Genomic DNA, 12,174 nt, shown 5'->3' with positions numbered 1-12,174 from the left:
TTAGTATTTTCAATAACAATTTGAGATTGTAGTTCTTCAGATTGATTCTTTGATGGACCCCCAGTGTTTGACTTGGTATTTTGTTCATATTATTACTTAAACATAGGCACACTCAAGATTATAAATATTGCTTATGGCTTTTATACAATTACAAATCTAAAATTTAAAAATAAAATGAAAATCTTATAAGAGTCCAATTAACAACATTAATGTGACAGGTGATGTTCTTTTGTTGACGTGAAATCACTGGTTTAACACATGTGTCGTCCTGACCTCCATGGGGCAGGGGCTTTTGAGCCCCTCGTGTTCATACTGTGAAGGGCCTGGTGACGTCTGTGCAGTTATCATTCCATAGTCTGACACTGTGTTCTTGGCCTTAGCCTAGTACAAACACATCAGCTATATACTAGGTTGCCTAGTTTTCTTTTCTCATTAGCCTGTGCCATTTTGGTGAGAAGTTTGCATGCTATTGCAAACAAATGCACCAAAATGTCATGTCAGTCCCAAGACGTCTAGAATGTTCAACTTTTATATCAACTTTAAAAGAAAAACTGAAAATTTTGAATTCTTGTAGAGAAGTCATTCAACAAATAATGTCTGAGCACTCACAAGGCACGGGGCAGTTGCCAGATGTGGCAGATCCAGTGTTGAATGAGACAGAGCCCACCCCTGCCTGCAGGAAGAACCTAAGGATGACTACTTGAATTTGCAGAGAACACCAGACTAGGAAGGAGATGTAATAAATGGAAATAGGATCTGGATTATCAAGGATTTTTTTTTGGCTTTTTTGTTTGTTTGTTTGAGACAGGGTCTTGCTGGAGTGCAGTTGCACAATCACAGCTCACTGCAGCTTCAACCTCCTGGGCTCAAGCAGTTCTTCCCACTCAGCCTCCTTAGTAGCTGAGACTGCAGGTATGCCCCAGGCTAATGTTTTGGCATTTTTTGTAGAGATGGGGTTTCATCACATTTCCCAGGCTGGTCTCGAACTCCTGAGCTCAAGCCATCCACCTGCCTTGGCCTTCCAAAGTGCTGGGACTACAGGTGTGAGCCACTGTGCCCTTCCATAAAGGATCTTTATACTTGTATCTTCATTATAATACTTAGAAATTACTAAATCACTACATAAAACATAACTGTGAGTGATACAGAAGGCTATACTCTAAAAACCAAAAACTTCCCCTCTCTGGATACAGAGCCCCTAGTCTCACTCCCCAGCGGTCACACCTGTGCTAACTTGAACCTTCCAGACCTTTCCATGAGACTGAAAAACTAATTCTGAAAAAGTTCACTCAGTGAGCACAATTCCTTAGTTAACCTTTAGCCTCTTCCTTATCCAGTGGCATTTTCTAAAACATGCCCTTCTTATGTGAGAGAATCCTCCTAGTTCGAAGCTAAAAGGGGTCACAGAGACTGGACCTGGGAAAAGGTTTCACTTTTGAAGATTCATTACCTTCTTCTGAGTGTTGTGAAAAGGATTAACAATATTGTATGTACAATACCTGGCACACAGTAGGCACTTAACAAATAGCAAGTGTTAATTATTATAATTTAACATGATGTGTGTTCTTGAATGATTACTGGCTTTTCCAGCATACTGTGTTTTGTTTACGAAGTGATGGCAGTTCTTTCTTTGACAATCTTTAAGAAAATAATTGTCCTTTAATGTGGCTGCCCACTGGGGATTATAGCTTTTTGTGATCTTTGGAAAAACCACTTCTCAGTCACCCTTCCAGTGAACATAATACCCCCCTTGTCTTCATGGAGGAGATGTCAGAGGAGAGGTGGAGGTTTGGTCATTTGAAGTGAGACAGGGTGTTAGTAACAGGACCATATTTCTTTTCCAACTCTAAAATCTAATTTCCTCCAAAACTGAGTTTAACAGTTCTGCATTTACAGCTCAAGTTCCTGGCGTCCCACCCCCTCGCCTGTGATACATCACTTAGGTCATGCTTGGAAAGTGCTTTGAAGGAAATGGGCCCAGAAGTGCTAAGCAGAATTACATGATGCGAGCGGACAGTGGGGAGCCACAAGAACAGATAAAATCTTCTGTCTCTGCTAGGTTTCATTTTCTCTGGTAGGTTTTATGGAAACTTCTCCGGTAGATTTCATGTTACACTGGAAATAAAGCAGGAAGTCACATTTTTATGAGTAATACGTATGTTGAATATTGAAAAGAATAACAAAGGAGCGGAATGGAATATTTGCACTCAGTTGGGAATAATAAAAATAGTTAGAAATTCAGAGTCGGCCACTTTCCATTATGCAATATTTTAAATAACAAAAAAAAATGAATTTAGGAGACGGTAAACCATGGAGGAAAGATTTGGGGAAAATTTCTTAATTGGAGAAAGTGGTTCTGGAGAATTTACAAGGTTCTTGGTCTATGGAGAAAGTTTACTTAAGAAAATTCATTCATCCATTCATTGATTAATTTGTTTATTTATTAAGTAAACTTTTACTAAATACCTTCAGAGGTCCAAGCAGCGTACTAGGCACTTGTATAGAGTGCACTGATTCATGCTATAGTGGAAGCAGGATAAGTGGTGTCCCTGAAGAACATGGAAAAGGAAATCTTCTGGGAAAGTCAGGGAAAGTGTCTCTCCAGGAAGTGATAACTGAATTGTCCTAAGGGATGAACAAGTGTTTTCCAGGAAGATATGGGGAGGGAGTCCCTGGCAGTGGAACAGCATCTGCAAAAGCACAGAGAAAGACATGGCAGAGTCAGGGAATGACTACAAAGTGTGATATCCTGGGACACGGGGTGTGCCCAGTTGGGTCTAGAAGTGAGACCAGAGAGAATAGCAACAGTATTTTGTTACTGTGTCCATTGGTACCACACCTAGTATATAATTTCTAAGATTCAAGAGTGGTACAGCACAGAGGAAGGTATGGGCTCTGCAGTTAGACTTCTTGAGCTCAACTCCTGAGTCCCATAAACACCAGTCCTGTGACACTGTGCAAGCTGCTGGCATTTCCTCCTCTGTAAAATGAGAGTACTCACAGTTTAATCTCTAGGGCTGTTGTGTAGACACAGCAGGCTGATTGCTCCTGTTCTGTGACTGCTGTATGTCCTTTGCAAGATCAAAACGGATATAATTTAGACATGTTTGTGCATAATCTTCCATAGGGTCATTATCATCATCACCAACATTGTCATCATCCCACAATACATTGATGGAAGAGGCTACATTTTATTGTATTTGTATTTATATATTTTGAGACAGGGTCTCACTCCAGTTGACCAGGCTGGAGTGCAGTGGCACGATCTCGGCTCACTGCAACCTCGACCTCCCGGGCTCAGGTGATTCTCCCACCTCAGCCCCCCAAGTAGCTGGGATCATAGGCGTGCACCACCATGTCCAGCTAATTTTTTGTATTTTTAGTAAAGACGGGGTTTTGCCGTGATGCCCAGGCTGGTCACAAACTCCGGGCCTCAATCAACACACCTGCCTTGGCCTCTCAAAGTGCTGGGATTACAGGCTTGAGCCACTGTGCCCAGATGAAGGGCTATTTTTGTAAGTGCCTTCCAGCTGTGTGTAAGTAGCAATGAACTAGTCGGAAGGAAAACCCCAGGCCATGTAGCTCAAGAAGAGACGCGATACCTTGACATAGGAAATAAACGGATTTGATGATTTTTAAAATAAAGTAAGTGGGGTTGACATCTGAGGAAAAGTGTTTTCTCTTCCTTCCAAATGCTAGAGTGCCGTAGTTAGTATTTTGTTTCTGAGTGCATTCTCCTAACCTCATCTTCACTCCCCTCAAATTGAAAAATCGTATGAGGAGATAGATTCAGGAGACGAATCCCAACAACATAAATAAAACAGATGGATTACCTGACCTGTGAATATATTGAGAGAATATTTTAACTTCTGGCAACCAGCTTAGGACTGAATCACTGATTGGTATATAGAAAAGTAAACAATTCAAAGATCATGGCAATTATTAATGCATGGGAAAATAAAAAGTTGTTTAATGATGGAAACGTAGTCTTGATATACAACATGGCTCAGTTGTGAAAAATATTCACCTAGTTATATTAATGCAGAATTTGAATGTTTCTATCAAAACTTACTCTATAATTACAGTGCAAGGATGTAGAAGGGAAAATGTATGTGTGCGAGTCGGATGGGCAGGAGAGGACAAAATACGTGTAAATGCTAAGTCTGAGAACTCAAAAGAGGACATTTGAACACGTTGTTTAGAAATATGGAGGCAAACACCAAAAGAAAAGAAAAAAGAAAAGAAAAGAAAAACAGTGAAAAGAGTTGAAAATGGTTACTTCTAAAAGGAGCAGAAACAGAGGTTACTGTTTTTCACAGAAAACCTTCAAAGGTACAATTTTTTTCACCATAAAAACTATGCACGTGTATGAATTTGATAGAAATAAACATGACATATTTCAAAAAGCATGAAGAGAACAGTGTTCAGTTGGAAGTGTTTGAATCAAGGGCTGCATGGAACGGAGCATCAAGGCATTAAACCAGTAAATTTTGGTTGAGCCCATTGTGTAGGGCTTCAGAAGGCAAGGAAAAGATGCACATTTTTAAGCAAAGGAGTCACAAGATCAGATTGTACTCTGGAAAAGTTTGTATATAAGTTCACCCTGCAGGAATTAGGAGAAGTTGAAAAACAGAGAGGTGAGTGTGCAAACTTCTGCAAATAGTTCCGGCAATAATGACTTGCAGAACCAAAGCAGTGTTTATGGGCATTGAGATAACAAAACAAAACAAAACATAGATCTGACTGATATGTGTGAGGTGGGCTTGTCTTGTCTATACGAGGAGTGAGGAGAGCAAAGTGAAGCCAGTTTCCTGGCTTAGCAGACTGGGAGGATGGGGGTGCCAATACTCAAAACGGAACTTCACAAAGAGAAGCAGGTTCTTAAAGGCGAGGCCAGGGAGGAAAAAATGGCGAGTCTGTTTCTGTACATATGAGAGGTGTCTGAGGGACATCCGGAGAAAGAGCTAGCAAATGCCTACCAGGAGAGCAGGATGGAGAAAGGGCTGTTATCTAACGACCTGGGAGTCCCTGGTTATATGTGGTGATGGGTCAGGAGGCCATCACAATGCCCAAGTGAAATGTATGGTGTGAATCAGAGCAAAATCTTGGCCTGGAGAACAAACATTTTAAAGAAATAATCAGTGGGATGAAGGCCAAAAAAGACAGTGAAATGTCAGCAGAGAAACAGGAAAACTAGGAGAGAGTGTTGGCACCAAAGCCACGGCAGATGAAAAAAGAGGGTGTGAATAGGTCCAAAGCCCTCAAGAGAAGTCAAAGATGGACAAGGAGGACATCAGTGACCTTAACAAGGTATTTGTAGAGATGGAAGGTGAGCCTGATTGAATTGGTTGAGTGAATAAAAGTTGATTAAGTAGATACACAAAGCATGGCAGTGTCTTCAATACACTTGGTGGAAAAGAGAAGAAAGAAAATAAAGCATGTAGTGAAAATCCATTTATTTTTGCTGTCCAGTGCCCCTCCCTTCCTTCTGGCTACAGCAAGCCTGCCTTCTTTTGAAGAACTGCTCTACCCTCCACTCTTAGCACAGGGGTCTGAAAATGTTGCAATCATGGTACCCATCACAGGGTAGTGTGTGGCCCCAGAAAGGTTGATTGGAGTCACCCCTGAGGATGATTCCACTGGAAATAAAAGTTGGTCATTCCTTTCTGGTGGCAATGCTGAAGAGATATGACCCAGGGAGACACCCACAGCCATGTTTCCAGATTGGTGGAGAAACAGTCCGGGTGAAAGAAGCCACACAGAGAAAAGCAGAGATGTGTAACACAGAGACAGGGCATCCTCTGGAGCCCCTCAGGGGCCTGAGCCACCCTCGGATGTCTTTCCTGAAGCCTGGCTGCTTGTTTGGCTTTCACTTCAGCTGTCTGAGCCACCCTGGGACCCCATCCTACCGATTCCTCTTGCTGCTTAAATTCATTCAGGTTGCTTTTTATGTCACTTGCTACCAAAATAAATAAAATAAAATAAAGCCTTATAGAAAATGGTAACTTGCAGGAAAGGGAGGTTGGGAAGATAGATAGATAGATAGATAGATAGATAGATAGATAGATAGATAGATAGATAGATAGATAGATAGTAGAGAGAAAGAGGGAGATGATAGCTCAATCAATAGCTAGACAATGGATATATACTATTATATGAAGATATTTATATCTGTCTCTCTATATGTTTAGGTAGCTATAGATGTATTTAGGGAAGTAGCATTGTTTGAAAGCAGAGGCAAATGACTCAGAAGATGGAAAGGCTGATCATGTAAGGAAAGAGGATGGATGATGGAGCTTCCAGGGAAAGTGGGATGAGATGGGATTGCAAGCTCAGGTGGAGGGGGTAGTCCCTCTGAGACAGAAAGCAAGAACAGAAGCAGTTTAATATGGTTTGGCTGTGTCCCCATCCAAATCTCATCTTGAACTGTAGTTCCCATAATCCCCATGTGTCATGGGAGGGACTGGTGGGAGGTAATTGAATCATCTGGGCAGTTACCTCCATGCTGTTCTCATGATAGTGAGTTCTCATGAGGTTTTATAAGGTGCTGTTTCCTTGCTTCTCTCTGCACTTCTCCTTGCTGCCACCATGTGAAGAAGGACGTGTTTGCTTCCCCTCCTGTCATAATTGTAAGTTTCCTAAGGCCTCCCCAGCCCTGTGGAACTGTGAGTCAATTAAACCTCTTTCTTTTATAAAGTACCCAGTCTCAGATATGTCCTTATAGCAGTGTAACAACAGACTAATACAAATGTAAATTTAGTGGGGGAAAAAACTTGAAGAAATCCAGCTCCATGCTACATTTTCTGCAAGGTCATTTCTGAAAAGTAGGGGATGGTTTTAAGGTAAGTGAGTCTGAGGAGAGTAGAAATCACTTCAGACCACTGCCCTGAGCCATGAGAATGGGAGCTGGCTAGGAACAGGAATCCAAGTCTCAGTTTCCTCATCTTTAAATACCATACCATGGCACAGTGCAGCAGTGTGTGTGAAAGTTATCATCTGTAAAATTGTGGGCAAGCTGTTATTATGTATAGGGTCTATTCATTTTAAACAAGAAGATAAGGGCATTTACATAACCAACTCTTGTTTATCTGAAGCAAGTTGGCAATTTTTTTTTTCTGTAAAGAACTACATTGTAAATTGTAGACTTTGCAGCCCATATGAACTCTGCCATTGTAGCACCTTAAAAAGAAAGGAAATCCTGGCACATGCTACAGCATGGGTGCAATTTTGAGGACATTATATTAAGTGAAATAAGCCAGTCACAAAAAGACAAATGATGCATGATTCTATGTGTAGGAATACCTCAAGTAGTCAAAATCATAGAAACAGAAAGTAGAGTGGCAGTTGCCAGGGGCTGGGGGGAAAGAAGATGAGTTCTTTTTTTAATGAGTGTAGAGTTTCAGTTTTGCAAGATGAAAAGAGTTCTGGAGGTTGGTTGTACACCAATGTGAATATACTTAACACTATTGAACTATACACTTTAAAATGGTTGAAATGATACATTTATGGTATGTGTATTTCAACACAATTTAAAACAAAACAAAACAAAATAGGCCACTGGCCAAACTTGGCCCTCAGTCTAGTTTACCAACCTCTAATTGAGAGATTCAGGGGATAATCACTATTGAAAAGCAAAAATATCAATTTCATCCATTCTAACTGCCTGTGAGTGCTTTAAGGGCAGGGCAATTCTTGGGCCTCCCTGCATCTCTAGGACTTAGTCTTGTGGGAGGTAAATCATGGGTGCTCAATACATACTCACAACTTGAACCATGGTTTCTCTACAGTACAGGTGTCCAATCTTTTGGCCTCTCTGGGCTACACTGAAAGAAGAAAAGTTGTCTTGGGCCACACATAAACACACTAGCACTAACAGTAGCTGATGAGCTGAAACAAAAAAAAACCTCATAACGTGTTAAGAACGTTTATGAATTTGTACTGGGCCACATTCAAAGTCATCCTGGGCCGCACGTGATCCACAGGCCACGGGTTGGACAAGCCTGCTCTACAGCAAACTCCTAGAGAAGGTTGAGCGTGGAGCAAAACAAACGTGAGGATGAGAAGGAAAGGAATAATAAACATTATTTTCCTCAAAAGAAAACTGTGTGCAATAGCACCAAGGCTCTCCCCAAAATAAAGGTTCCAATACCTTAAAAGTATCCTAAGGACTGGGACCACTTAAGGATCCTCTGAAAAGCCACTGTGTCTGTACCCTCCAGGGAACTGCTTTCTTTTCAGTGTTGTTTTTTAAGGTGTACCTAAGACAATGTTACAAAATCCCTTGATTGAGTTTGAAACTGTCCTGCTACGCTGTAAATGCAAGATTTCTACCTTTCAAATAAGAGAACGAAGTTGTCTGCGACGGGAAGGTCCACATTATACACATTCTCCTGGGAGTGGGCTCTCTGAGGTGGGGTGGGTGAGGTGAGACACGTGGCTCCACTGCTTGGCAGTGACTGTCCTCAGAGATGGTATTGACGCCCATCCCTTTATGCCAGTTCTCTGTGAGGACCACCTAACTACACAGTAGCTTCGTCCAACCCGTTTCTGTAAAGGGCATCTCCCCCGACGTCTGGAAATGGTTTTAGTGAGAACAGAGGACAACATAAGGTCACCAAATTATCAGGGGGCATCGTAAAGGGATTTCTGGAGCCTTCAGAACCAATGCCCAGTTCATAGCTTTCCTCTCAGAAAGCCAAACCCTGGGCAGGGAGCTGGGAAACTCTCAAATCCACCTTCAAAGTCGAGAACTGGTCATATTTTATAAGGTTAAACGTTGAAAGTGAAGGTTTGATTGTTGGCTCTGTAAAAATGGGAAAGGAAGAAAGGGGACAAAAAAATGTGGCTTTGCAGGGTAAGACTTTTATCTAAAGCAGGTACATTGTATGACTCCAAGCCGAGAAACAAAGGAAGCCTTGTGTACCTTCCCTCTGCAGGTCGTTGTAATGCTGTGATGAGAGTAAAGGGAGTCAGGGAAATGGTTTTTGTGCTCCGTGGAAAAGAAAGACCAATTCATGAGAGCTGCAAACAGGAGGCTTGCTCCCGGGCGCACCGGCAGGCCTGGCTTGACCAGCGGTCATGTTTCACGGCTAGGAAAGGAGACCTGCCTGAGCTGGGACCTGGGGGAGGGGAGGGTTCTCCCCGCTGCTGATCAGCTATGCACAGGAGGGAGGATGCAGCCTCTCCCCGAAAGCATAATCAGAGCAGGAGACCAGGAGGCCCCTGCCCAGTTGGGCCCGGTGCCCTGTGGGGAGGCACAGGTGATTAAAAAAACAGCCCCGTGGCTTCACTGCCTGTTCTCTGAGGCAACCCCAGTGCAGAGCCCTGTCCAATACGGCAACAACAGCCAGCAGCAGCTACTGCAGACTTGAAATGTGGCCGCTCTGGATTGAGACGTGTTGAAAGTTTAAAAAACACTATATTTCAAAGACTGAGTACAAAATGTTAAAATGTCTTATAAATAATTTTTGCATTGAATACATGTTGAAATCATAACATTTGTGGTATATTAAACTAAAGAAAATAAACAATTAATTTTACCACTGCTTGTTACTTTTTAAAAATGTGACTGCTAGAAAATTTTAAATTATATATGTGGCTCAAATTATATTGCCTTTGAACTGTGCTACCTTGGAGAACACAGAACAGCTCTAACGTTCTCAACTAATTTCCTTTCTGGTGTTTGGATAAATGAGAGAGTAAGATTGAAGAAATAAGTCCTAGGAATGAATGCATTTACGGTCCCAAAGACTGTAGCTACTGCTGTGAGGTAACTAGTTCCTATTCTAGCTTAGGGATGCTATGGATTCATCTACTCCCTTCTTGGCTGTCAAGCTCCTGGGTCTGATATACATTGTGTTCCTGGCACCTTGCCCAGCACCAAGTGGCCCCTGCATTTGTCCACAGACTAGATGTGGCTGTATGGGTGAATGACTGTGTTCATTTTGCAGAGATTTTCCTGTAGTTCTCCACCTCTTCCAAACCCAATTCATAAAGAAAGAAATTTGAAAATGAATAGGCAGTTATAACAGCTTATAATTACTACACGTCCTGGGAAATATCTGTGTGGGAAAGACTAAAAACACAGGTAGAAATGGGGTGTCACCTCTCAGGAGTGGCTTCATTTTTGAAGTGATGGAGTATGGTGAAAAGGGCTCCAACGAGGGATCCAAAGCTCTACACTTTTAGTCCAATGTCACCAACACTAGCCACATGACTCTGGGCAAGTGACTTAGAGCTGCCACACCTTACTTTCCTTTTCTAACAAAAATGCTAACCTTTGTCCTGATTTCCAATTCAGGTAAAGAGCAAATGAGAAACCATACCCCAAAGCACATGCTGGCATTTGGAATATGAACAAATTAATGTTATTTAGTGTTGAGTCTTATGAATTAAAACACAAAAGGTCTCAGTGTTTCCCTCTGAAGTGAGCAATGGTATCCAGGACTGGTCAGAGGGCAGCAGAACCAACCCCAACTCTATCAGTCAGGCAAGAGCCCTGTGGATGATCTCACAGTGTCCGCTGCCTCACCAGCTGCTGGAGGACTGAAGTGGTGGGAAAATTAGAAGTGTGTTCACTTCACAAATGCTGGAGCTGAAACCGCTCTGGGACCATTGGTGCTACACCCTTCTTTATCAATAAGAAACACACACGAGGGACAGGGAGGTTAAAAGAACTGTCCTGGGTCACTCTGCCAGCAGGTGCCCATCTTTATGTAAAATGCAGTCCTCCCAGTGCAGAGCAGAGCTCGTCCCATGGGGACCCACGGGACCTCCTGCTGCTGAGCTTATGGTAGTGTGATGGAGACAGAATCCACAGGTCATACCAAGGGGAGTGGGAGGCCCCTTGAAAGGCAACAATCTGATCGGCCACCAAGCTGGTTCATCTGCAGGCTCCAGCAAGGCTCCATCCATCCACAGAGAAGGAAGCTTCACTCACGGCCAAATAACGAGAAGACGGAGTTTGTTGTTGTTTTAAGTAAGAAGAAAGCTACGTTTATTGAGATAAGATTATGTTGAAAATGAAGGACATTGTTAACAAGTTATTTATTTGATTGACGCTAGCTGAGTTCACAGTAAGTGGCTGCATGCTCTGAGCACGTTATGCTGAATGTGCATTATCTCATAAATCACCCTAGCTTCACAATTAAAAAGTTAAATTAACTTTATTGACCCCTGCTGGTTTTTAAATCCTAAATAGGACTTAAAACCTATCTGCAAATTGTCCAGATTTGCTAATTACTGTAGCTGGGAGGAGCTGACTCCCCCAGTGCAGAGGGGAATCCAAAGAGACGGGTGTATTTAGTGCCAGACAGGGTCAAACTTTCAGGTCACCCAGCAACAACAAAGGGTGTCTCTTTCATCTCCCTGAGCCTGGCACTCCCAGGAGGCCTGCCTCTTGCAAACCCCACCCACTGTCCTAAGGCTGGGAACTACTTAGGTTTTGCCATCTGCCTTACAGCTTTTGTCTGATGTCTCAAGATAATTTTTTTAAGGGATGGAGAGGGGGTATACAATATGGAGGCAGTTTATGAAAAATCTTCCATCTTCTCACCCCCTGCCCCATCTCTCACACACACACACACACACACACACACACACACACACGGCTGGAGAATAGACAGTAAGGCTTTGACTAATGCTTTGTGTCTGATTCGAGAGGTGGCACTACTGTTATTCATGGTAAAGCTGTTACCAAGGAGAAACTCTAGCTGGGGAAACCTGGTCCTAAGGGAAGAGCATTCCAGATGGAAACGAGTGATTTCAAGGGCAGAAGGCTACGGTCTTTTCGAAAAACCGGTTTTGAGAACCTAAGAAAACAACGTATAACCCCTACACGAGGCTGCCAAAGAACACTGGAAACATGCAATTGATTACTGGGGAATCCAAAAGGCTACGGAATCAGTGGTTTCCCTTTAAGATTGAGGGACAATGCCCAGAGAGAATGCCCTTTTCTTTAATAATCAAAAGAGCTAAGAAGTGGATGTGGAAATGAGTGTTAAAAGCAGAACTATCACTAAGTTACATGCTTGATAACAAAGCTTGAGCATGAGCCTGTGGGGTTGGGGTGGGCTGGGAAAGCAGGGAGGTGGAAAGTGATCCAGCCCCAGTGGTGGGAGGCAGGCAGGGAGGGACATTTTGAGAAAGAAACCTTGGCACCATGGTGGAGGCAGG

Source organism: Hylobates moloch, unplaced genomic scaffold, assembly GCF_009828535.3.
Source record: "Hylobates moloch isolate HMO894 unplaced genomic scaffold, HMol_V3 SCAFFOLD_19, whole genome shotgun sequence".
Taxonomy (NCBI): Eukaryota; Metazoa; Chordata; class Mammalia; order Primates; family Hylobatidae; genus Hylobates; species Hylobates moloch.
Note: the sequence above shows the minus strand (reverse complement) of the source record.